We start from the raw sequence: 25,057 nt of genomic DNA on the forward strand, positions 1-25,057 counted from the left end.
CTAATGTAGAGAAATTGTGACTCTGACCATGGTCATCCCAGTTCCCTATTGAAGTTTCTCTCATCTTTCCCCTGTTCCTCTCAGGACTCACTGAGCCTGTCCTGGGCTGGGGAGCACCGACCTCTGCTGAGAGAGAGGCTCATTCCATCTCCTCGGTTCTGGATGCGGGTGGCGGTGACAGAAGGTCTGGGCGAAGGGTGAGAGCTGTCAGGATCCTCCCTCCCCCTCTCGGCTCTCCGGCTGGCTGCGCCGTCCCCTCAGACGACGGCCGGGTTATTTCCTGGGGGATTCCCCGTGGGAGGACGGGCCCAGGGCTCTGCTGAGACGGCTGACTGTCCAGGAATCTCGGAAGGCCAAGATCGTGGGCTCCCTGTTGTCCCGGCCCCCACAAAATAAATAACTGCCCAGTCCCATGTAGTCCCCATTTGGGGACTGCTTCCTAGGACATCAACAGACTAATCATCGTTCCCTTTCTGTGATTAATAATAGCGTTCAGGTTAAGCTCTCAGGTTTGGAGCCTCGTCCCATGCCAGGGCTTGGGACCATCTGAAATCTGCAACAATCCAACTTAGACATTCCCCTCTAGCCTGTAAACTCATCATGGGCAGGGAATTTGGCTACCAACCCTATTAAATTGTTATAGCGTACTCTCCGAAGAGCTTACTACCAAGGCCTGCACATAGTAAGCGCTCAATAAACATGATTGATTGATTGATGCACAAAATTTCCCCCTACTGAATATCTACCTGCATTCTCCATTCCTCAAAAACTCACCACTTCACTGTGCCTCGTTCCCAACTCCTCCGACTCATACCCTTACCTCACCACCTTTCCCCCGCTTACAATTTCCTCTCCCTTCATATCTACCAGACCACAGGGCTTCCCATCTTCCAAACTCCTTCCTGAAACTCTATTAAATCCACGGGACCTTCCCTGATTATTTTTTTCATAATGGTACGTGGTAATTGTTTACTAATTTCCAGGGACTGAAAGCACTGAAGCACCCACCAACTAGTCAGGTTGGACACAGTCCCTATCCCGCATTGGACTTCCAGTCTTATTTCCTATTTAACAGATGAGGTAGCTGAGGCAAGAAGTGAAATCATTTGCCCAAGGTCACATGGCAGGCAAGCGGTGGAGGTGGAATTAGAAGCCAGGTCCTCTGACTCCCAGGTCCATGCTCTATCAACTGGGCTATGCTGCTTCCCTGTGCTCCCCTGCCTCAGACTGCTTAATTGTCTCGGATTTGGCCTGTGTAAAGCCCCCTCCCCATCCTTAATAATAATAATAACAATAATAATAATTGTGATATTTGATAAGCGTTTATTATGTGCCTGGCACTGTACAAGTGCTGGAGCGGATACATGCAAATTGGGTCAGACAAGTCCCTTTCCCACATGGGCTCACAGTTTCAACCCCCATTTTACAGCTGAGGGAACTGAGGCCCACAGAAGTGAAGAGACTTGCCCAAGGTCACATGGCAGACAAGTAGCAGAACTGGGATTAGACCTCTGACTCCCAAGCCCGTGCTCTGGATGGAAGGATGGATGGATGGATGGATGGATGGATGGATAGATAGATAAATGATTGGAAGGATGGATGGATGGAAGGAAGAAAAGATGGATTGATGAGAGAGGATAGATTTAACAAGACGGAGCTGCAGTCATCCTTTCTTCACTTCTCCCATACCACCTCCCATTTTTCAACTTTCATTCCCACCCCCAGTGTCATGCTAAAGAGCGTATCATCATATTTTCATAGTCATTACTAATAATGATATCATTATCGTGTTTATTAAGAAGCAGTGTGCCTAAATTGTTCCACTTTCTGGGATAGAAAAAAGAGAATCAGTTCAGAAAAAATTTCTGTTCCACAGGGGCTCAGAGTATAAGAGGAAGAGAGCTCCTAGGGATGTTATGTCACTGACCCTAGGTCACAAAGCAAGCCAGTAGCAGAGCTGGCATCAGATCTCAAGTCTCAATCAATCAATCATATTTATTGAGCACTTTATCTGGGCCCAGCACGATACTAAGCACTTGGAAAAGTTCAATATAACAGAGTTGGTAGACACATTCCCTGCCCACGATGATCTTACAGTCTAGAGCGATTCCCATTCCTTTAGGCCATGATAAAATTAAAAAAAAATTGTGGTATTAGTTAAGCACTTGCTTTGTGCCAAGCACTGTTCTAAGGAAAGTTGGGTAGATACGAGATAAACGGGTTGTCCCACGTGGGGTTCACAGTCTTAATCCCCATTATACAGATGAGGTGACTGAGGCACGGAAATGTTAAGTGGCTTACCCAAGGTCACACAGAAGACAAGTGGCAGAGCAGGGCTTAAAATTGCCCCCAAACAGGATTTACTGTTTGGGGAAGTACTAAGCACATGGGAGAGTTCAGTTTACCAGAGTTGTTAAAAATATTCCCTGCCTACAATGAGCTAACAGTCTACAGGTACTTCCCCCCACCTTTAGGTCATGATACTTCCCCAAAACTGGATTGTCAGTTCTACTTCAGTCTTAGCCGCCTCCCCACGCCAGACGTTGACAATTCATTGACGTCCAACGTTTTCTGTGAACCCTGTAGGACAGCTAAGTACCTGGCTAGGTCCAAGGGCAATTCCTTGGTTAAGTCGTGGGGTAAGATGATTTGCACAAGGAAGGAGACATTTTGTCCCAGAGCAGAGGCCGGGCGAGTGACCTTTTTAGGATCCTGCCCATGGTGGCCTTCATTTCCTAGTTCCTCAGGCTGTAGATGAGGGGGTTCAGGTTGGGGGGCACTACCGTGTAGAACACGGACACCAGAAGATCCACGATCGAGAAGGAGTCTAAGGGCGGCTTAATGTAGACGAATACCCCCGCAGAGAGGAAAACAGAGACGATGCCGAAGTGAGGCGAACAGGTGGAGAAGTCTTTGACACGGCCCTCAGCGGCCGGCATTCTCAGTACGGTCTGGAAGATGCGCACGTACGAGACGATGATGAGAATGAAGCAGGCGACGGCTAACGCTATCACAGCGGTGACGCTCACGTCGGCGGCGACGTGGTCCTTGGAGCAGGAGATCTTCAGCAGGGAGGGGATGTCACAGAAAAACTGCTGGACGATATTGTACCCACAGAAGGACAGGGAGAGCGTCCCAGCTGAACACATTACTACAAACAGGCCCCCACTGAGCCACGAGGCGGCCACCATCTCCCCACAGGCCAGTCTGTTCATGACGAACCCGTAGCTCAGGGGGAGGCAGATGGCGGCGTAGCGGTCATAGGACATCGCCGTGAGGACAAAATATTCTGCACCTGCAAAGAAAATCACCAGACAGACCTGTGCTCTACAGCATAAGAAGGAGATTTCCCTAGGGTCCGTCAGGGAGTTGTGAATGGATTGGGAGACAATGACGGCGATGTAGCAGAGATCGGTCACTGACAGGTGCCTGAGGAAGAAGTACATGGGGGTGTGAAGGCGCCGGTCGAGGACGGTGGCGGCGACGATGAGGAGATTTCCCGTCAGGGCGACCAGGTAGACCAGGAGGAACAGAGCGGCGTGAACCAGCTGCAGCTCCCGGACCTCCGAGAATCCCAGCAGGAGGAATCCCTTCACCTTGGAAATGTTGGGCATTTTTGGAAAGCAGCATTGACTTTCTGCAGTGGATGAGGGAAGAGCCAAAGTTAGAGTCCATTGATGGGAAGAGTGAAGAAACTGATTCTCTATGGAAAGGAGACAGTTATTGAATTCAAAATGATCTTTGAGTTTCATATCCAGCAGGGGTAAGGAAAGATCCAGATTTTCACATTATTTTGGTCGCTTTAAAGGGAATCCCTGAGATTGTCCCCCCTCAACCGCCACTCCAACAGAGTTTGTAGTCACGTTCCCTGACCCACATCGAGTTTACAGTCTGGAGGGAGATCTTTTTCTATCTTCGTCTTCAACCCTCCCCGCTGCTTGAACTTGTTCGCTGCTTCCACTACCCAATACTTTGGATGAACGCACGCACACACACACACACACGCACACAAGTACACACCACACACGCACGCACGCACACACACACACACGCACACACACACACGCACACACACACACGCACACACACACACACACACACACCCCTTCTAGCACAAGGACCCTGTTTGCAGCAGCTCCCATAAAGTGGAAAATGAACTCATTCAGTAATATTTATTAAGCGCTTACTGTGTGCAGAGCACTGTACTAAATGCTGGGAGAGTACAATAGAATAATAAGCAGTCACAGTCCCTGCCCACAACGAGCTTACAGTCTAGAGGAGTAACGGATTGTGGTTGGGTTGATTTCATTGAATGTCTGATTACTGACTTCAGTGCCATCCACCTGTTCTAAATTTTCTCATTATCTGCTCTCTTCAACCAACCCTCCAAAAAGAACCTTCTTACCATGACTTGCCTTAGACTCTTCCTCCTGCCACCTCTGGCTCCCAGCCTTCCTTTGGCTTGGAAATTCACCCTTTTCAATTCCCCAGCCCGAAGATATCCCACCCTCGAAAACCCTCTGGAATTCCAACTTCTCAAGGTGGATTTAGCTAAGTCACTTCTTCTCACCATCTGTCAGTGACCATCTCCAGACATAATGCATCCGCAGATATTCATGATGAAGGTAAGGTTCATTACTCTAGACTGTAAACTCCTTGAGGAAACATGTCTATCTACTTTTTATATTGTATTCCTCCAAGCCTTTAGTACAGTGCTCTGCAGTAATTATACTGGAAGGAGCACCATCAGAACACTCAAGCCACGGAGTGCATTTGGGGGGAATCCAGGAACTAGGACAACCTCAACCATCTCAGTGCCCGTGAGAAGGAATTAAACTTTACCATCTGTTTGCTCAGCAACAATGATTCCCCTCCCTTATGGACTCCCAAACCAAATGCCTTTACCATCTACACTGGACTTTTAACTCCTTCCTTAAAATTCCAGTGCCCCCAACTCCCACCTTATCACTGAGGCAACTGTCAGTGCTTACTACCATGCTCTGCACTTAAGAAGTTTGTACAAAATACTCCTCCTACTATCAACGACTCTAGTGACACTGAAGCCACTGGATTTGCCCTGCCCCCAAATCTTCCCCACCCACCCCACATCCATGTTCATCCTTCCCAGCCACCTCACATCTGCCTGATTTCATAATCAGTCCCCTCAAACTTTGCTTCAAAGTGCTCTTCCTTCACACTGCCTAAAAACTTGTATCCACGTTTTTTCCCTTCCTGGTTGGCATCTTCAACCAATTACTCTATGCTGAATTGATTCCTTCCCCACAGCTGTCAAACATGCCCAAACTTCCCCTGATTTTCAACAACAACAACAAAGAGCCCTGCCCTATAATCCACAACCCCACCCGCTGATCACTCCATCCCCTTCTTACCATTCCTATCCAATACCCTTGAATGGGTCATTTACTGAGAGCTCAACTTCTCCAGGAGGCCTTCCCAGACTGAGTCCCCTTTTTCCTCTCCTCCTCCCCATCCCCCCGCCCTACCTTCCTCCCCTCCCCATAGCATCTGTATATATTTGTACAGAGTTATTACTCTATTTTTTACTTGTACATATTTACTATTCTATTAATTTTGTTAATGACGTGCATATAGCTTTAATTCTATTTGTTCTGACGATTTTGACACCTGTCTACATGTTTTGTCTTGTTGTCTGTCTCCCCCTTCTAGACTGTGAGCTCGTTCTTCGGTAGGGACCATCTCTATATGTTGCTGACTTGCACTTCCCCAGCGCTTAGTACAGTGCTCTGCACGCAGTAAGCGCTCAATAAATGCAATTGAATGAACGAATGCACACAGTAAGTGCTCAATAAATGTCTCCGATCGGTTGACCGATTAATGTCTGTTTCCCCCCTAGACGGTGAGCTCCTTGTGAGCAGGGAACATGTCTACCAACTCTTTAATAGGCTACTCTCCTCAGCAGTCAGTTTCGTACTCTGCACATATTAAGCAGGCAAAAATATGATTATCAACAATTAATAATAATAGCAATAGTATTTATTAAGCGCTTACTATGTGCTAAACACTGTTCTAAGCGTTTGGGGGGATAGAAGGTAATCAGAGTGTCCCACGTGGGGCTCATACTCTTAATCCCCATTTTACAGATGAGGTAACGGAGGCACAGAGAAGTTAAACGACTTGCCCGAAGTCACACAGCTGACAAGTGGCAGAGCCGGGATTAGAAACCACGACCTCTGACTCCCACGCCTGCGCTGTTTCCACTAAGCCACGCTGCTTGTCATCCACATATCCACTGTTCCGTTCTTTTCTCCTCCCAGTTGTAAATGAAATTTTGTCTATCTAACCTATTAGATTGGGAAGTCTTTGAAGGCAAGGATCGGGCCTTTTACCTGTCTTTTTATGGTATTACTTAAGCGCACATTTTGTGTCAGGCACTGTACTAAGATCTGGTATGAACACAAGAAAATTGGGTGGGTCACAGTCTCCATCCCAAACAGAGCTCGCAGTCTCAGTCCCCATCTTACAGATGAGAGAACGGAGGCACAGAGAAGTGAAGCGACTTGCTCCAAATCACCCTTTGGTCATGCGGTTCCCGAGGCTCCTGGGAGACGAGGGCCCGGTTCCTGCAGCATCAGCGATGGTGCCGGCCCCCGGGGTTCCCATGGAAACAGGGGCATCTGCATCCCAGCGTCCCAACGGTTCCTGCTTTCACCAACAGTCTTTAGCCACTGTGAATGGTTTCACCTTTGTCTAATTCCCAACCTGAGACACTCAATAGGTCAGTCAAGCAGCCCACTGTAACTTTTTCTTCTGGCCTTTGGGAAGGGCTTATTGTATATCAGGCATGATACTAAGTGCTGGATAGATATAAGCTAATTCATTCATTCACTCAATCGTATTTATTGAGCACTTACTGTGTGCAGAGCACTCTACTAAGCGCTTGGGAAGTACAAGATAATCAGATTGGACCGAGTCCATATCCGCCCTGGAGTTCACATCACAATCCCCATTTTACAGATGAGGGAATTGAGGCCCAGAGAAGTGACCTGACTTGCCCAAGGTCACACAGCAGACGAGTGGGGGAGCCAGGATTATAACCCAGGCCCTTCCGTACTCTATCCACTAGGCCGCACTGCTTCTCCTGGCTTTCTGGGATCAAGATACCCGAGCTCTTTACCCAACTGGGGCTTAACTGGAGTGGAGGCCAGGCAGCTTCCCTGGGATTCTATGGAAAATCTATGTTGGAACCAGGTGATTCCTTTTTCCAGATTGCATTTATCCTCCGGTCGCTCTCAGTAATCAAAAATGAGCAGACGGAAAGGTAAACCCTAACTCTATTTGGCAGTTCACCAGCAGAGGAAATTTTTCTGTCACGTTGAGTATGTCACTCAGCATGATGGACGGTCGCACATAAAAGAGACCATAAGGAGTGACAAACACCACCAATCACTTGGCCACCCTGACCTCGGTCATCGCCCCGGGGGAGCATCTGGGGCCGTGGAGGTGGCAGGCCCACCTGTGGTTGTGTGTACAGGACAAACACCAACTAGCGGCTGGGATTACAATAGAGGTCCTTCTGTGTTCCAGGTCCGGGTTCTAATAATATTAATAATGGCATTTGTTAAGCGCTTACTATGTGAGAAGCACTCTTCTAAGCGCTGGAGGGAGATACAAGGTGATCAGGTTGTCCCACGAGGGGATCACAGTCTTAATCCCCATTTTAAAGATGAATTAACTGAGGCACAGAGAAGTAAAGTGACTTGCCCAAAGTCACACAGCTGACAAGTAGCAGAACGAGGATTAGAACCCATGACCTCTGGCTCCCAAACCCATGTTCTTTCCACTGAGCCACGCTGCTTTTCTAATTTGCTGTGTGACCTTGGGCAAGTCTCTTAACTTCTCTGGGCCTCAGTTACCTCCTTTGTAAACTGAGGATGAAGAATGTTAGCCCCATGTGGGACAATCTGATTACTTTGTATCTTCCCGAACGCTTAGAACAATGCTTGGCACATTGTAAGCGCTTAACAAATGCCATTATTATTATTATTTTTAATTAAAGATGCCTTTGGCAAGACATGGCAATATCAGAAGAGCAGCCTGTATGTTTCAGAAATGTCACAGGCCTTACTGAGTATGGTATTTGTTAAGCTCTTACTGGGCTTCAGGCACTGTACTAAGCACTGAGGTAGAAACAAGCTGGTTGGAAACAATTCACATCCCACATGGGGCTCATGGTCTTCATCCCCATTTTACAGATGAGGTAAATAGAGGCCCAGAGACATCAAGCGGCTAACCTTAGGTCACACAGCAGATATGTTGCAGAGCCGTTCCATATATGTTCCAGATATGTTCCAGGTCCTTCGGAGTCACAGTTGTGGGCTCTAACCATTAGGCGGTGCTGTTCCCTCCCTGTTTGGGGAGGGCCCGTGGCCTGAAACAGGTGGGTAGCCCAGTTGGCCCGGGGCCGGAGATCTGCAGAGCCTTAATGAGGCTCCTTGGGGCGGACTCAGGATTGGCCCTGTTTGTGGGACCCTCCCAAGGACCCCCAACCCCCGGAGCTGTTCGGTGGACAAGACTGGTCCAGTCAGAGAACAGTACTGCCCCAGGGAGAGTCCGCCATGGTTAAAATCCGAGTTATTTTCCGGTCCTCCACCACTGAAGCCAGGATTGATGGATGTAAGACCAACTGTTCGGCAAGGAAAAGGAGAAAGCAGCGGAGACCAGAAGACTCCAAACTACAGCAGGTAAGCAAGGTTAGCCATCGTAGATAGTATTCATTGATCGCCTAGTGTGTACAGAGTACTGTACTAAGCGATTGGGAGAGTAAAATGGAACAGAGTTGGTAGACACATTCCCTGCCCACAAAGAGCTTACAATCTGGAGGGTGAGAGGTTGGTAAGTTGGTTATGATATGTATCGTATTGGGTGGTTATTCAAGCAGCCTGGCTCAGTGGAAAGAGCCCAGGTCTGGAAGTTGGGAGACTTGCATTCTAATCCCTCCTCCACCACTTGTTTGTTGTGGGACCTTGGGCAAGTAATGCCAAGTCACTTCTCTGTGTCTCAGTTTCCTCTTCTGTAAAAGCGGTTTGGGGTTGATAGGAAGGAATATAGAAGTTAATGGGGTGGCTTATTAGAAGAGGTGAGATTTTAGAGAAACCTAAGTCTGGTGGATTTTTGAGGGACGGGACTTTCAAATTAAGGACACTGTGAGGCTGGAAATGCAGGAGAGAGGATTAAAGGGAAGTACAATTAGGCAGCTAGGTTGCATGGAACAAAGAGAGAGAAGAGAAATGATATGTAATAATAGTTGTGGTATTTAATTAAGTGGTTACTGGGTACCAAGTACTACAGTAGATATAGATGATCAGGTCAGACAGACTCCATGCCAGATGGATCTCAGAGCCCAAAAAGGAGAACAGGTATTGAACGCCATTTTACAGATGAGGAAGCAGGTACGGAGAACTTAAGTGAGTTGTTCAAGGTCACACAGTGAACAAGTGGCAGAGCCAGGATTGGAACCTAGGCTCTCTGATTCCCAGGACCTGACCATGCTAATTGGATTGGACACTTCATATAAATGATCTATAAAACAGTGCAGAGATATGAGGACAGAGGCAATTCAATCGTATTTATTGAGCGCTTACCATATGCAAATCACTGTACTAAGCGCTTGGGAGAGTACACTACAACAATAAAAGACATTCCCTGCCCACAACAAACTCACAGTCTAGAGACAATGTGGTGGAGGGCTGATACAATAGTGTAGTGGCTATATAATGAGAGCATGGATTGGGATGGTAACTCTGGGTGAGAACAGATTTTGGGAACTGATGAAGAGAAAGAATAGGCAATATTTATCAGTAAATTGTCTTTCACTTTCCACCCTGAAGGAGGAGCAGAGGAGGACTCCAGGTTTTTTGGACAGAGAGAACCGGTGTCATTTTCACAGAGGGGAAAGTTAGATATGGGGACGGGCTTGGGGTGGAACATGAGTCGCTTTGTTTTAAAACAGAAGCGGTGTGGCCTAGTGGAAGGAGCCCATGCCTGGGTGTCAGATGACTTGGGTTCTTATCCCGGCTCTTCCAATTGCTGACTGTGTGACCTTGGGCATTTCAATTCACTTCTCTGTGTCTTAGTTCTCCTGCTGTCCCGCCTATTTAGACTGTGGGCCCCTTGTGAGCCAAGGACTGCGTTCAACCTAATTAAGTTGTATCTACCCCAGCGTTTAGAAGGGCGTCTGGCACATAGTAAACGCTTAACAAATACCACTAACAAAATGTCAAGTAGAAGGTAGTTGTATATTCAAGGGGAGGGGTTTGGAGCCAAGAGAGGTGTGATTCGGGAGATAGATGAGGAATTCTACTGCCCAGGTCTTTCTCGTGATTTTCTTGACAGGAACGGAGATGGGCCTGCTGATCGTCCGGTCCCACGGCCGCTTCGTGGCCATCTTCCTCCACAGCGCTATGACACCATCATGTACCATAGGCCCTGGGCCTCCATGCTGGCCGCGTCCTGGCTCAGCAGGGGTCTGAACGCCTCCCTCTTCACCACCAGCGTCTTCTCCCTGTCCTTCTGTGGCCCCAACATCGCCCACCAGTTCTTCTGCGGCGGCCCCCAGTTGCTGAGGCCCGCCTTCTCCTCTAGCCAAGGAGCCAAAAAGCTAAGTGTAGCCGTGACCGTCGGCTTACCTTTCTTCTGCTTCGTGCTCATCATGCTCTCGTAAGCGCGCATCTTCAGAGCTGTGCTGAGGATGCCAGCCACAGAGGGCCGGGCCAAAGCATTCTCCACCTGCCTGCCCCACCTCGCCATCATCACCATTTTCTTCACTGTCTACCTGAAGCCGATATCCGACTCCCCCTCGGCGCTGGATCTGCTGGTGTCCGTGTTCTACACCGCGGTGCCCCGCGCCCTGAACCGCCTCATCTACATCCTGAGGAACCGGGACGTGAAGGCCGCCATGGAAAAACATTTAGGGAAGAAACCGCCCCAGGGAACGTTCCTTTAGATTGTCAGCTGCTTGGGAGCAGATGTGCTGTCAATGGACGGTGCCCTTGCCTAAAAATAATAATAACTAATAATTACGGTATTTGCTAAGCGCTTACTGTGTCGCAAATACTCTTATAAGCGCTCGAGTAGGTACAAGGTTGTCCTACGTGGGGTTCACCGTCTTAATGCCCATTTTACAGATGAGGTCACTGAGGCACAGAGAAGTTACATGGCTTGGCCAAGGTCACACAGCAGACAAGTGGCAGAGTCGGGATTAGAACCCAAGTCCTCTGACTCCCAAGCCCGGGCTCTTTCCGCTAGGCCACGCTGCTTCTCATGAAATTCATTCATTCAGTCGTATTTATTGAGCACTTACTGTGTGCAGAGCACTGGACTAAGCTCTTGGAAAGTGCAATTCGACAACAGAGACAATCCCTGCCCAATAACGGGCTCGCCTCAACAGATTTCCAGGGAGCCTTGATGACCCTTGGTTAAGTCACTTCACTTCTCTGTGCCTCGGTTAACTCATCTGTAAAATGGGAAGTAAAATGGTGAGCCCCACGTGGGACACGGACTGTGTCCAACCGAACCTTCTCGTATTTATCGCAGCACGTAGTATAGTGTCTGGCACGTAGTTCATTGCCCACAGTGAGCTACGAATCTTCAGGAGAAGACAGGAATAAAAATAGACTGCGGAAAGGGGAAATAGTAAAGTATTAAGAGTATAGTAATCAGTTTATCATATTTATTGAGCGCTTACTGTGTGAAGAGCACTGTACTATGCGCTTGGGAGAGTACAATACAACAGAGTTGGTAGAAATTTTCTCTGCCCACACAAAGCTTACAGTCGAAAGGGGGAGACAGAAATTAATCTATCCATCAATGGTATTTATTGAATGATTACTATGTGCAAAGCACTGTACTAAGCACTTGGGAGAATATAATACAACAGACAAGTATCCTGCCTACAAGGAGCCAGTGTTCTAGACAGGGAAGCAGGCATTAATCATAGCGAAGGTGGGAAAGTTGATTAACACACATCCTGTAGCATAGAGTGTCTCATCAATGGATACATACATCTCTGAATGTAATTCAGGATACGAAGTTTAGGATTCCCTGGATGTGTGCCCCCGGGGGTATTTTAGAGAGGCAGCTTGGCCTAGTGGAGAGAACATGGGCCTGGGAGTCAGAGGACCTGGGTTCTAATCTTTACTCTGTCACTTAAGGGCACCTTAGGCAACTCACTTAACTTCTCCGCACCTCAGTTCCCTCGATACCTGTTCTTCCTCCTACTTAGAATGTGAGCCCCATGTGGGACCTACTTATCTTGTACCTAAACCCAGCGCTTAGTTCAGTGCTAGGCACGTGGTGAGCTCTTAATTATTCTCACTGTCTGATTTTTGTCCAGATGTCTGTTTTCATTCCGTAGAGAATTGTCTGTTTTAGCTGCTGCCTTTCCCACCCTTCTCCAGAACTCTAGACCAATTTGATTCAAGACGTTAGCCCTTTTCTGAACTCTGGTCTTTTCCCAGAATCCTCCTCACTGCCCCCTTCACGTCCTTGTTCCTCAGGGTGTAGATGAGCGGGTTGAGGGTGGGGGTGACCACAGTGTAGAAAAGGGTCAGGAACTTGTCCAAAGTCCCAGAGAAGGAGATGTTGGGCCAGATGCAGACCACCGTGATGGACCCGTAGAAAAGAGTGACCACCAGGAGGTGAGACCCGCAGGTACCCAGGGTCTTCCTCCAGATCCAGCGTGACTTGATCCTCAGCACGGCCCGGGCGATGGACCCATAAGAGACCATGATCAGGCTCAAGGGCAGAAGAATCAGGACCAGAGTGCCCACGAAGAGCTGGATCACATTGGCTCGGACATCCACACAGGCCAGTTTGAGCAGGGCAGGCATCTCGCAGAAGAAGTGGGGAATTCGCCAGTGTCCGCAGCGGGGCAGGCAGAAGATGACAGTGGCCTGAATCACAGTGTCCCCCACCCCGCTCAGCCAGGCCAATCCCACCAGGGCCCGGCAGAGCCATGGGTGAATAACAGTAGTGTAGTGAAAGGGTGGGCAGATAGCGGCGTGACGGTCCAAGGCCATGACAGCCACAAGGATGTGCTCCGTTGACCCCAGGGCCAGGGAGACGTAGAGCTACACCGCACAACCGACCACGGTGATGGTCTTGGAGGGGTCCCGGAGGTTCCACAGAAGCTGGGGGACGATGCTGGTGGTGAAGCAGAGATTCACGAGGGAGAGTGAGACAGGAAGAAGTACATGGGTGTATAGAGACAGAGATCCAGACGGGTCAGCAAAATGATGGTGGTGTAGCCCACCAGGGTTAACATGTACAAGACAACCACGAAGAGGATCTTCTCTAACTGGGGCTTAGCAGAGAAACCCACCAAGACAAAGTCCTCCCCAGAAGTGTCAATCGACATCATCCTTGTAGGAAAAGCGAGGGAGGCAGGGAAAGAGAGAGGATGAGAGAAAGAGGGAGAGGGGAAGAGAGGAAGGAGGAGAGAAAAATAAGAGAGTGAGGGAGAGAAAAAAGAGTGAGGGAGGCAGGGAGAGAGGAGGATGGATAAAGGGAATGGGAAAGAGGAAAAGGGGGGGGGAAATGAGAGAGAGTGAGGGAGAGAGGAAGAGAAAAAGTGAGAGAGTGAGGTAAAGAGAGTCCAAGGGAGAGAAAAACCAAGAGGAAAAAATGAGGGAAAGAGAGCATGAGGGCAAGAAAAGACAAGACAGAGAGAGAGGGGAAAAGAACATGAGGGGGAGAAAAAACGAAGGAGCAAGGGAGAGTGAAAGGGAGAGAAAAAGAAAGACGGAGGAAACCGAGGGAGTGGGAGAAAAAGGTGCAAGAGTGAGAGTGAGAGGAAAAGAAAAATAAGAGAGTGAACGGAAAAGTATAAAGGAGAGAAAAAGCAAGAGAGAGGGAGTGAGGGAAAGCAAGTGAAAGGGGAAAAAGTACGAGAGAGTGAGGGGGGAGAAAAGCAAGAGGGAGTGAGAGAGAGCATAAGGGGAAGAAAAGGTGAGGGAAAGGGGAAAGAGGGAGAGGGAGAGAAAATGCGGGACAGAGTGAGAGGGAGAAAACAGCGTGAGAGCAACAGACAGAAAACCCAGAGACGCAGAAAGCAAGGGAATAGAAGGGGAGATGGAAAGAAAAATTGAGAGTGGGGTAAAGAGAGCGAGAGGGAGAAAAAAGTGCAAGAAAAAATGATAGGGAGAGAAAAACGAGAGGGAGAGTGTGATAGAGAGAAAAATAGCAAAAGGACAAGAGAAAAAATGAGAGCCAGCAGGAGGAAAAGAGAGGGAAGGAGAAAAACGTATGAAGGAATGACAGGGAGAGGAAAACTGGGGAAAGCAAGTGAGAAAGAGAACCAGAGAAAAAGCAAGTCAGCAGTAGTAGTAATAATAACAATATTAATGGTATTTGTTAAGTGCTTACTTTGTGCCAAGCACTGTTCTAAGCGCTGGTGTAGATACAAGATAATCAGGGTGTCCCACGTGGGGCTCACAGTATTCATCCCAGTTTTATAGATGAAGTAACTGAGGCACAGAGAAGTTAAGTGACTTACCCAAGGTCATCCAGCAGTAGCATTGATCGTGCCCCTTGTGCAGATTCAGTGACATTCTGATGTAGTAGGAATGGTATTTATCTCACTCTTACAATGTGCAAAGCACTCTACTAAGGTCTGGGAGTGAAATAGATAGGGCCCTTGACCCCCAAGGAGCTCCGATTCTAAGATAATAATGATAATGACGATATTTGTTAAGCATTTACTATGTTCCAAGGGCTGTTCTAAGGGCTGGGGTAGATACAAAGTAATCGGGTTGTCCCACGTGGGGCTCACAGTCTTAATCCCCATTTTCCCGATGAGGTAACTGAGGTCCAGAGAACTGAAGTGACTTGCCCAAAGTTACACAGCTGACAAATGACAGAGCCAGGATTAGAACCAATGACCTCTGACTCCCAAGCCCAGGTTCTTTCCACTGAGCCATGCTGCTGTCCTGGGTCCTTTTTTGGACACCCTGGCCCAGAGAAAGGTGGAAGAATGTGGATAGGGGCGAGGAAAGGGGAGAAAATTCTATCTCTCGAAGAAACATGGAACTCTTTGAATACCTACCCTGGAATGCAGAATCTTCCAAGGGTTCTTCTCAGCTCAGAAAGGGAAGGGTTTTCATTCCGCCTCCTCTTGAGCCAGGATAAGAGTCAGTAGCTGACCCTGAAGCAGGAGGGATTGAAGGTAGATTCCTAGGAGGAAATTTTGGTCATGTAACACCGAAAAGGGAGAAGTAGGATATGGATTTTGCATCCCAACAGGTTCTAACAGAAATGGAGAGAAACTCGATTTTCCGTATATTTTTCTAGTGCGTTCCCTCTCTGTCCCTCCTACTCATCCTCCTCTGTTCCCTACCATTTTTTCTGGAGACCATTATGTCTATCAAGTCTGCTCTACTGGACTCTCCCAAGCACTTAATACAATGCTCTCTACACAGTAAGTCTCAATAAATACCACTGATGGATTAGCTCTAGCTTGTTTGCTCATTCATTAATTCAATCGTATTTATTGAGCACTTACTGCGTGCAGAGCACTGTACTAAGCTCTTGGAAAGTACCATTCGGCCACAGATTGAGACAATCCCTACCCAACAACGGGCTCACGCTCTAGAAGGGGGGAGACAACCAACAAAATAACACCCAGCTCCGCCACTTATTAACTATGTGACTTTGTACAAGTCACTTAACTTCTCTGGGCCTCGGTAACCTCATCTGTAAAATGGGAATGAAGACTGTGAGCCACCCGTGGGACAACTGATCACCTTGTAACCTCCCCAGCGCTTAGAACTGTGCTTTGTACTTAGTGCTTAGTAAATGCCATAAAAAACAATAACAAAAAAACAAAGCAAGTAGACAGTACTTGTTAAATGATTACTATATCCCAAGCACTGTACTAAACGCTGGGGTAGACAAAAGATTATCAAGTCCCACATGAGGCTCACAATCTAAGTAGGAGGGAGAACATGGATTGAATCCTCATTTTGCATATGAGGAAACTGAGGGATAGAGAGTGGAGTGATTTGCCGTAGTGTTACACAGCAGACGGCACACAAGTGGCTGAGTCAGGATTAGAACCCAGGTCCTTCTGACTCTAAGGACTCGGCTCTATCCGCTAGCCCACGCTACGTCTCACCCCTCAGCTCTTCCTTAAAGCCTTCCACCCCTCAGCTCCCCGAAGTCGATGGGAAACTCAGTTCACACTCTTTGTTCCCTTGACTCTCTCCCAAGCCACTCCTGCACTCACATTTAGAAGTGGGCCATCTCTGGCTGGATAAGGGCTAGTAATTTTGGGCTAGTGATGGCCAAAGCTTTCTCCCTGATTTCTTCGGCATCCTGGATTTTGCAGTTTTGAGGCAGGGCCAGGAGTAATCCACACAGGGCAGACGAGACCTTAAGCTCCTCGAGCGTAGGGATCCTGCCCTGTATTGCAGTTTCCCCTGCCCTGCACAGAGGAGTGCTCAATAAATAACCTGGATTAGTAGCCCATAAATAAAACCAATTTCCTTTTTCCTAAATAGGGTCGAGGTTACAGATTGTCCGGGTTGTGGGGGGGGGGATTTGGGGGTCTCTGTTTCAACCCTAATCACCAGTCCTGATGTGAAGAAAAGGCAAACAGATTCTCACTCTGGTCTGGAGAAACGATTCCACTGGATGGGCTGAGTAGGACTCGGTGTTAGAGATTCAATCCTCAGTCTCGTGAGTGAGGAGGTGAGAAGGAAGCTGAGCTGGAAACAGCTGAGCTGGGAGGCAGAGAAAGGATTATCCCCCAGCCCCTTTTTCCAAATCTCTCCAGGAGCAGGTGGCCGGTGGGAAGACGGTCAGGGGTCTGGCCGACGTCCGAGGAAATTTAATTCCTCCCGTCGCCTCTACTCTACATCTCTTTGTCTCTCCAGGGTCCTACTGTCCTTTCTGTAGGATCTCGGGGAATTGAGAGAGGCAATCAGGAGATAAGGACCGGAATGTTTCTACAGGTGCTTTTCACATTTGGGGATTGGGGGAACCAATATTTCTGGAGCACGGGATCGCCGAAGAGAGAGAGATGTTGGCACAGATGGCGAGGACCCCCTGGGATTCTCCCGCCTTCCAGTTGGAACAATTAGTCTGGCACAGAGGCGACCAGTGCAGGGACTCCCAGGAGAAAGACTTGGGGAGAGAGATGCCTTAGCTATCAGCTTCCGAGCGCTTCAAAGCATTCTCAAATTCATTAATCCCGGTTCTGCCACTTCAGCTGGGTGACTTTGGGCAAGTCACTTAACTTTTCGGTGCCTCAGTTACCTCATCTGTAAAATGGGGTTTAAGACTGAGAGCCCCACATTGTACAACCTGATAACTTTCTATCTACCCCAGCACTTAGTACAGCACTTGGCACATTGTAAGCACTTAATAAATACCATTATTATGATTATTATTGTATACGATCGAGTAAATGAATGAATAATGACATGGACAGCGTGACAAGGGTCTTCATTCTTGATCTTCACCCTTCATTCATCAATTCATTCAATTGCATTTATAGAGCACTTACTGTGTGCACAGCACTGTACTAACCGCTTGGAAAGTACAGTTCAGCAATAGAGAGAGACAACCCCTGCCAAAACAGGGATTATAGTCTAGAAGGGGGAAGACAGACATCAAAACAAGTAAACAGGCATCAATATAAATAAATAAAATTATAGGTGAGTACACCTCAACAAGTATACAGGCATCCAAAGAAATAAATAGAATTACACATATATACATATATACATAAATTAGAGAAGGAGCGTGGCTCAGTGGAAAGAGAATGGGCTTGGGAGTCTGAGGTCATGGGTTCAAACCCCGGCTCCGTGACTTGTCTGCCGTGTGACTTTAGGCAAGTCACTTAACTTCCCAGTGCCTCAATTCCCTCATCTGGAAAATGGGGATTAAGACTGTGAGCCGCACGTGGGACAACTTAATCACCTTTGTATCCCCCCAGCGCTTGGAACAGTGCTTCGCACATAGTAAGGGCTTAACAAATGCCATTATTATTATTATTATTATTATTATTATTATTATTATTATTATTATTATTATAAGTGCTGTGGGGTGTGGATTGGAGGGGAAGAGCAAAGGGAGTGAGTTGAGGTGATGTGGATGGGGGGAGCTGAGAAAAAGGGTGTCTTATTCTGGGAAGGCCTTCATCATAGAGAAGCAACGTGGCTTAGGGGAAAGAGCCCGGGCTTGGGAGTCAGAGGTCGTGGGTTCTAATCCCGACTCCACCACTTGTGGGCTGTGTGACTTTGGGCAAGTCACTTCACTTCTCTGTGTCAATTACCTCATCAGGAAAATGGGGATTAAAACTGTGAGCCCCATGTGGGACAGCCTGATTACCTAGTATCTACCCAGTGCTTAGAACAGTGCTTGACACATAGCGCTTAACAAATACCAAATTATTAAATTATTATTAATATTATTCATCTGCATCTTTTTGCTGGACCTCCATCTTTCTGAATTGTTACCCCCACTGCTCCCGCCAGATCAGCGCTTAGAACAGTGCTTTGCACATGGTAAGTGCTTAATAAATGCCATCATTATTATTATTATCCCAATTCTTATGGCTTCAGGCTCGCTTTCCCTCCTTGGCTCTTGTTTCGCCTGGCATTGGCAGAACTGTGCTGGATGTGTGGAGTTCTGGGTGCAATGCGAAGTGTTCAGTCTCTTGTTTCCACTTATGACTTTAGTTTCTGCTGAGACAAAGGCCAGTCTGTTTACAGACACACCCTTGGCTGCTTCTGATTCTTTCTCCTGCTTCTTGTTGTTGCTACTAAGCCCTTACTATGGGCCAGACACTGTACTAAGGGTTGGGGTCGACGCAAACTAGTCGGGTTGGACGCAGTCCCTGCCCCACGTTGGATTCACAGTCTTAATACCCATTTTTCAGATGAGGTAACTGAGACCTGGGGAAGGGAAGTGACTTGCCCCAGGTCACACATCAGGGAAGTGGTGGAGCCGGAATTAGAACTCAGGGCCTTCTGACACCGTGCCCTGTGCGCTTTCCACTCTTCACACTGCTACTCAGGCTTGTATGCTTTGCTCTAGAATTACAGGTGTGGGTGGTTTAGTTCAGGGGTTCCTGCTTACATAGTTTGTGAACTCGATGTGGGCAGGGAACGTTTCTACCAACAGTGTTGTATTGTCCTGAGTGCTTAGTACAGTGCTCCGCGCAGTACGTACTCGCTAAGTACCATTGATACCGTTAAATGAAGTTTGTTTCAGGGTTCCACTAGCGAACTGGGAGTGATTACCATGTGGGACAGGTGCTGTGTCCAACCTGATGAGTTTGTATCTACCCCGGCGCTTAGTTCAGAACCTGGCAAATAGTAAGTGCTCAGCAACTACCATTAAAAATATTGGTAGATTAATTGAGTGATTGATTGCCTGAGCCGTCCCTAGAAGAAGAGAAGAGAAGCATCGTGGAAACATAGTGGAAACATCACGGGCTTGGAAGTCAGAGGTCGTGGGTTCAAATCCCAGCTGTGCTACTTGTCAGCTGTGTGACTTTGGACAAGTCACTTCACGTCTCTAGACCTCCGTTTCCTCATCTGTAAAATAGGGAATAAGACTGTGAGCCCCACGTGGGACAACCTGATGACCTTGTATGTACCCCAGCGTTTAGAACAGTTCTTAGTACATAGTAAGCGCTTAACAAATATGAACATTATTATTATTAAGAAGGTGATGTGTTTCCTACAGGATTTTTCCCCCAAAGGTACCCCTCCCTGTGTCCCTGTTTCTCAGAGCCATCATCTCACTCCCAGCACCCTCCTTAGGGCGGCCTTCACATCCCAGTTTCTCAGGCTGTAGATGAGGGGGTTCATGGCGGGGGGGCACCACCGTGTAAAACACGGACACCAGCAGGTCCAGCGTGGAGGAGGAGTCTGAGGGAGGTTCGAGGTCGGCGACAGTTCCCGTGGAGATGAATAAAATCACCACGGCGAGGTTGGGCAGGCAGGTGGAGAAGGCTTTGGCCCGGCCTTTGGCAGCTGGCATCCTCAGCACGGCCCGGAAGATTTGCACATCCGGGACGACGATGGAGACGAGACATGAGATGTTCAGAACGGCGAAGACCGTGACTCCAATCTCCTGGAGGTTCCCACTGGGGCCTGAAAGTTCCATCATTTGGGGGAGCGTCACAGAAGAAATGGCGGATCACGTTCGACCCGCCGAAGCCGACAGAGAAGGTGGTGGCCGCGTGCGTGGAGGCGCTCACGGTACCACCCAGCCAGGAGGCGGCGGCCATATTCCCGCAGGCCCCTCGGTCCATGATGACCTCGAAGCGCAGGGGGCAGCAGATGACTGCGTAACTCTCATAGAACATCGTCGTGAGCAGGGTCACTTCGACACACACAAGATAAATTACCAAGAAGACTTGAGAGATATAACAAGGGAAAGAGATTTCCCTGCGGTCGGTCAGGGAGTTGTGGATGGATTTGGGGACGGTGACGGAGATGTAGGAGAGGTCGAGGACGGACAGGTTCCTGAGGAAGAAGTACATGGGGGTGTGGAGGCGCCGGTAGTGGGCGGTGATGGCGACGATGAGGAGCTTCTCCATCAGGGCCGCCAGGTAGACCAGGAGGAACAGTGCAGCCGGGACCAGCTGCAGCTCCTGGACCACCGAGAATCCCAACAGGAGGAATCCCGACACTGCCGTGCCGTTGGCCATTTCCTTTCCAGAGATAAGATGTCCTAGCTGTGTAGGAGAAGACAATTTTTAGCTATTACAAATGTGTCAATTCATCACACAGTCAGCTCTTGGTAAATACTTTTACTAATATTCCTACTTTCTTCTGATGTGCAAGATCATGGTGACACGTATTTGACTCTCCCAAGTGCTTAGTACAGTTCTCTGTGCGTGGTAAGCTCTCAATACATGGCATTGATTGATGGCTGGATTAATCAATGGCTGATTCCCCTTCTAGACTATAAACTCCTTGTGGACAAGGAACATGTCAACCACCTCTGTTGTACTATACTCTCCCTAGTGCTTAGTACAGTGCTCGGGTTGGGCCAATCGTAATAAATACGATTAATTAATAGGCTCAATAAATACCATTGATTGATCAATTGATTGATGACATACAGCGTTTGAGGTTACCCATTTTCTATTAGACTGTAAATACCATAATAATAATAATAAGTTCGAATCACCAGAGCAGTGTGGCTCAGAGAGAAGCAGCGTGGCTCAGTGTAAATAGCACGGGCTTTGGAGTCAGAGGTCACGGGTTCAAATCCCGGCTCTACCAATTGTCAGCTGTGTGACTTTGGGCAAGACACTTAACTTCTCTGTGCCTCAGTTCCCTCAACTGGAAAATGGGGATGAAGATTGTGAGCTCCACGTGGGACAACCTGATCACATTGTAACCCCCCAGCGCTTAGAACAGTGTTTTGCACATAGTAAGTGCTTAACAAATGCCATCATTATTATTACTTGTGGCATTTGTTGAGCACATACTATGTTACAAGCGCTGGAATGGATAAGGTCCAGTCGTGGCTTGGTGGAAATAGCCCGGGCTAGGGAGTCAGAGGTCGTGGGTTCTAATCCCGGCTCTGCCACTTATCAGCTGCGTGACTTTGGGCAAGTCACTTCAGTTCTCTGTGCCTCGGTTCCCTCATCTGTAAAATGGGGATTAAGACTGGAAGCCCCACGTGGGACAACCTGATTGTCTTTTATTTACCTTAGTGCTTAGACCAGTGCTTGGCACATAGTAAGTGCTTAACAAATACCATTATTATTATTATTATCATTATTACTATTACTACTAGATCAGGTGCAGTTCCTGTCCCAGACGAGGCTCATAGCCTAAGAGGAAGGAAAACAGATACTTTTATGCCCATTTTATAGATGAAGAAACTGAGTCATAGAGAATTTAAGTGATTTGTCCAAGATCGCACAGCAGGGAAGTGACTCCCAGCCTTCTGCTCTTTCCATTAGTATGCACACTTTATCCCCACATCAATATTGATCATCCAGTGGTACTTATTGGGAGCTCACTGTGTGCTATACTAAGCACTTGGAGAGTACAAGAGAATTGATAGACACATTCTCTGACCTCACTGAGCTTGTCTTACCACCTACTTAAACTGTAAGCCTTATGTGGGACCGGAACTGCGTCCAAAGAGATTAACCTGCATTTACCCCAGTGCTTAGAACAGTGCTTGACACGTAAGGAGCACTTAATACATAATAAATAAATAAAAATTAGAAAATAAATAAATAAATATGAACTGCATCCAAACAGATTAAACTGTATCTACGAGAATATACAAGAGCCATGAGAAGCGTAGTGGCTCAGTGGAAAGAGCCCAGGCTTTGGAACCAGGGGTCATGGGTTCAAATCCCGGGTCCACCAATTGTCAGCTGTGTGACTTTGGGCAAGTCACTTAACTTCTTTGTGCCCCAGTTGCCTTATCTGTAAAATGGAGATTGACTGTAAGCCCCCCGTGGGCTTACCTGATAACTTTGTAGACTCCCCAGTACCTTGCACATAGTAAGCGCTTAATAAATGCCATTATTATTATTATTATTACCCCAGTGCATAGAACTGTACTTGACACATGGGGAGTGCTTAAGAAATAATAAATAAATAAAAATAAACAAATAGACGAGCACGCAGTCTAGGGATGCATGGAGACTGTCTCCTTTCAGGAAAAATGTATTTTTTATGGTATATGTTTAGCACTTACTATGTGCCCAGTGCTATACTAAGCGCTGGGATAGATTCAAGCTAATCAAGTTGGACACTGTCCCTCATGAGGCTCACAGTCTTAATCCCCATTTTACAGTTGAGGTCACTGAGGCACAGAGAAGCCAAGTGATTTGTCCAAGGCAGACAGTAGACAAGCATCAGAGCCGGAATTAGAACGCAGGTCCTTCTGGCTTCCAGGCCCGGGCTCTTTCCAATAGGCCACACTGCTTCTCCGCTGTGCCCGCTAAACCCCACACCAAACACTTTTCCTGACAACCACAAAGGATAGAATGGCACATAGAGTTCTCACGTACCAGTCACCAACTGAGATGGGAGGGATTGAGTAGACCAATCACGTCCACCTCCTCTTCTCCGAAAGCTGGAACCCAAGAGCAAATCTCTGTTGGTCACCTCCTCTCCTTTCGACTAGAAGCCGGAACTAGCCGAGCCGTGGAGGGAGTGGGATATTTTATCCCTCTCCTGTTGGGAGATGTTGCGGGCCATCGTTGTATCACTGTGTCCACCCCTGTCACCGCTTTTGCTAGTTGGGGTGCTTGTCTAGGGAAAGCCAAGGAGTTCAGAGACAGAGTGAAACCACCTGGGACATTGCACGTCTTGCCAGGCCTTTGCTAATCTCCTGGCACACCAGGAGTTTTGTTGTTTGTTTGTTTTGATGGCATTTGTTAAGCGCTTACTAGGTGTCAAACGCTATCCTAAGCGGTGTTTGGACAATCCACTTAACCTGTGGTCCAGGGATTCGCGTTCAGATAAGAATAACAACAACAACAATAATAATAACGATAATAATAATAATAATAATAATGACATTTGTAAAGTGCTTACTATGTGCAAAGCACTGTTCTAAACGCTGGGGAGGATACAAGGTGATCAGGATGTCCCATGTGGGGCTCCCAGTCTTCATCCCCATTTTACAGGTGAGGGAACTGAGGCCCAGAGAAGTGAAGTGACTTGCCCAAATTCACACAGCTGAAAAGTGGCCGAGGCGGAATTTGAACCCATGACCTCTGACATCCAAGCCCCTGCTCTTTCCACTTATCCACGCTGCTTCTCATAGTACATAGAAACTATGTACTTCTCATAGGTACGTAGTGGAAGTCTTAATTGCATTAATTAAGTGCTTACTGAGTGCAGAGCACTGTACTAAGCGCTTAGTGGAGTGCTCTGCACATAGTAAAAGCTCAATTAATACGACTGAATGAAGACTTGTACTTCCCAAGCGCTTAGTATAGTACTCTGCACACCATAAGCGCTCAATGAAAACGATTGAATGAATGAATGAATGAATGAATGAATGAATAAGAGGAGCAGCATGGCTCAGTGGAAAGAGCCCGGGCTTGGGAGTCAGAGGTCGTAGGTTCTAATCCCGGCTCCGCCACTTGTCATCTGTGTGACTTTGCGCAAATCACTTAACTTTTCTGAGCCTCAGTTACCTCGTCTGGAAAATGGGATTGAAGACTGTAAGCCCCACGTGGGATAACCTGATGACCTTGTATCCCTTAGCGCTTAGAACAGTGCTTGGCACATAGTAAGCGCTTAACAAATGGCATCATTATTATGATTATTATCATAAATGACAGGAGACAATACACGGATGGGGAATTAAACACAGTCCTTGTTCCTCATACAGATTACAATCTAAAAGTGGACAGAAATCACATCTACCAACTCTGTTGTATCGAATGCTCCCAAGCGCTTAGTACAGTGCTCTGCATCGTCATAATCATCAAGAGTATTTATGGAGTGCCTACCATGTGCAGAGCACTGCACTCAGCACTTCATTCCTTAGTAGATACCATTGATTGATTGATAGTTGTCCTTCATCCTCGAAGAAGATTTCACAACGATAATAAGAATATAGTAAGTGCTTAACAAATGCCATAATAATGACATAGTGAGTACTTAACAAATGTCATAATAATAATAATAATATTGCTTAACAATTGTTCTGAGCGTAATGGCCACCAGTTCTGGGCTCAGATGGGAAGACCATTAGAGATCTAGAGCACTTTCTGGCCATCGTGAGTGCGGTGGCTGAGACCCGGGTAACTGTGAGAACTAAGGAGGAAATCCATCAATCGATGGGGGCTTACTGGGTGTAAAACACTGCACTTAGAGCTTGGGAGAGCACACTAGTACAGCGTGGGTAGACACGTTCGCCGCCCACGGCCTGGCTACTTGGTTTGCTTTTGCCTGTCTCCTTGCTTTATTTTGTTGTCTGTCTCCCCGTTCTAGACTGTGAGCCCGTTATTGGGTAGGGATTGTCTCTGTCTGTAGCCGAATTGGACTTTCCAAGCGCTTACTCCAGTGCTTTG

General features: G+C 47.6%; 2 pseudogenes; both read right to left on the reverse strand.

Moving 5' to 3' along the window:
• Positions 1-12,464: 12,464 nt before the first annotated feature.
• On the reverse strand, positions 12,465-13,396 carry LOC119924120 (annotated as a pseudogene).
• Positions 13,397-16,995: 3,599 nt separating this feature from the next.
• Positions 16,996-20,278, reverse strand: LOC119924122 (annotated as a pseudogene).
• Positions 20,279-25,057: the final 4,779 nt, after the last annotated feature.

Source organism: Tachyglossus aculeatus, unplaced genomic scaffold (genome assembly GCF_015852505.1).
Source record: "Tachyglossus aculeatus isolate mTacAcu1 unplaced genomic scaffold, mTacAcu1.pri scaffold_82_arrow_ctg1, whole genome shotgun sequence".
Taxonomy (NCBI): Eukaryota; Metazoa; Chordata; class Mammalia; order Monotremata; family Tachyglossidae; genus Tachyglossus; species Tachyglossus aculeatus.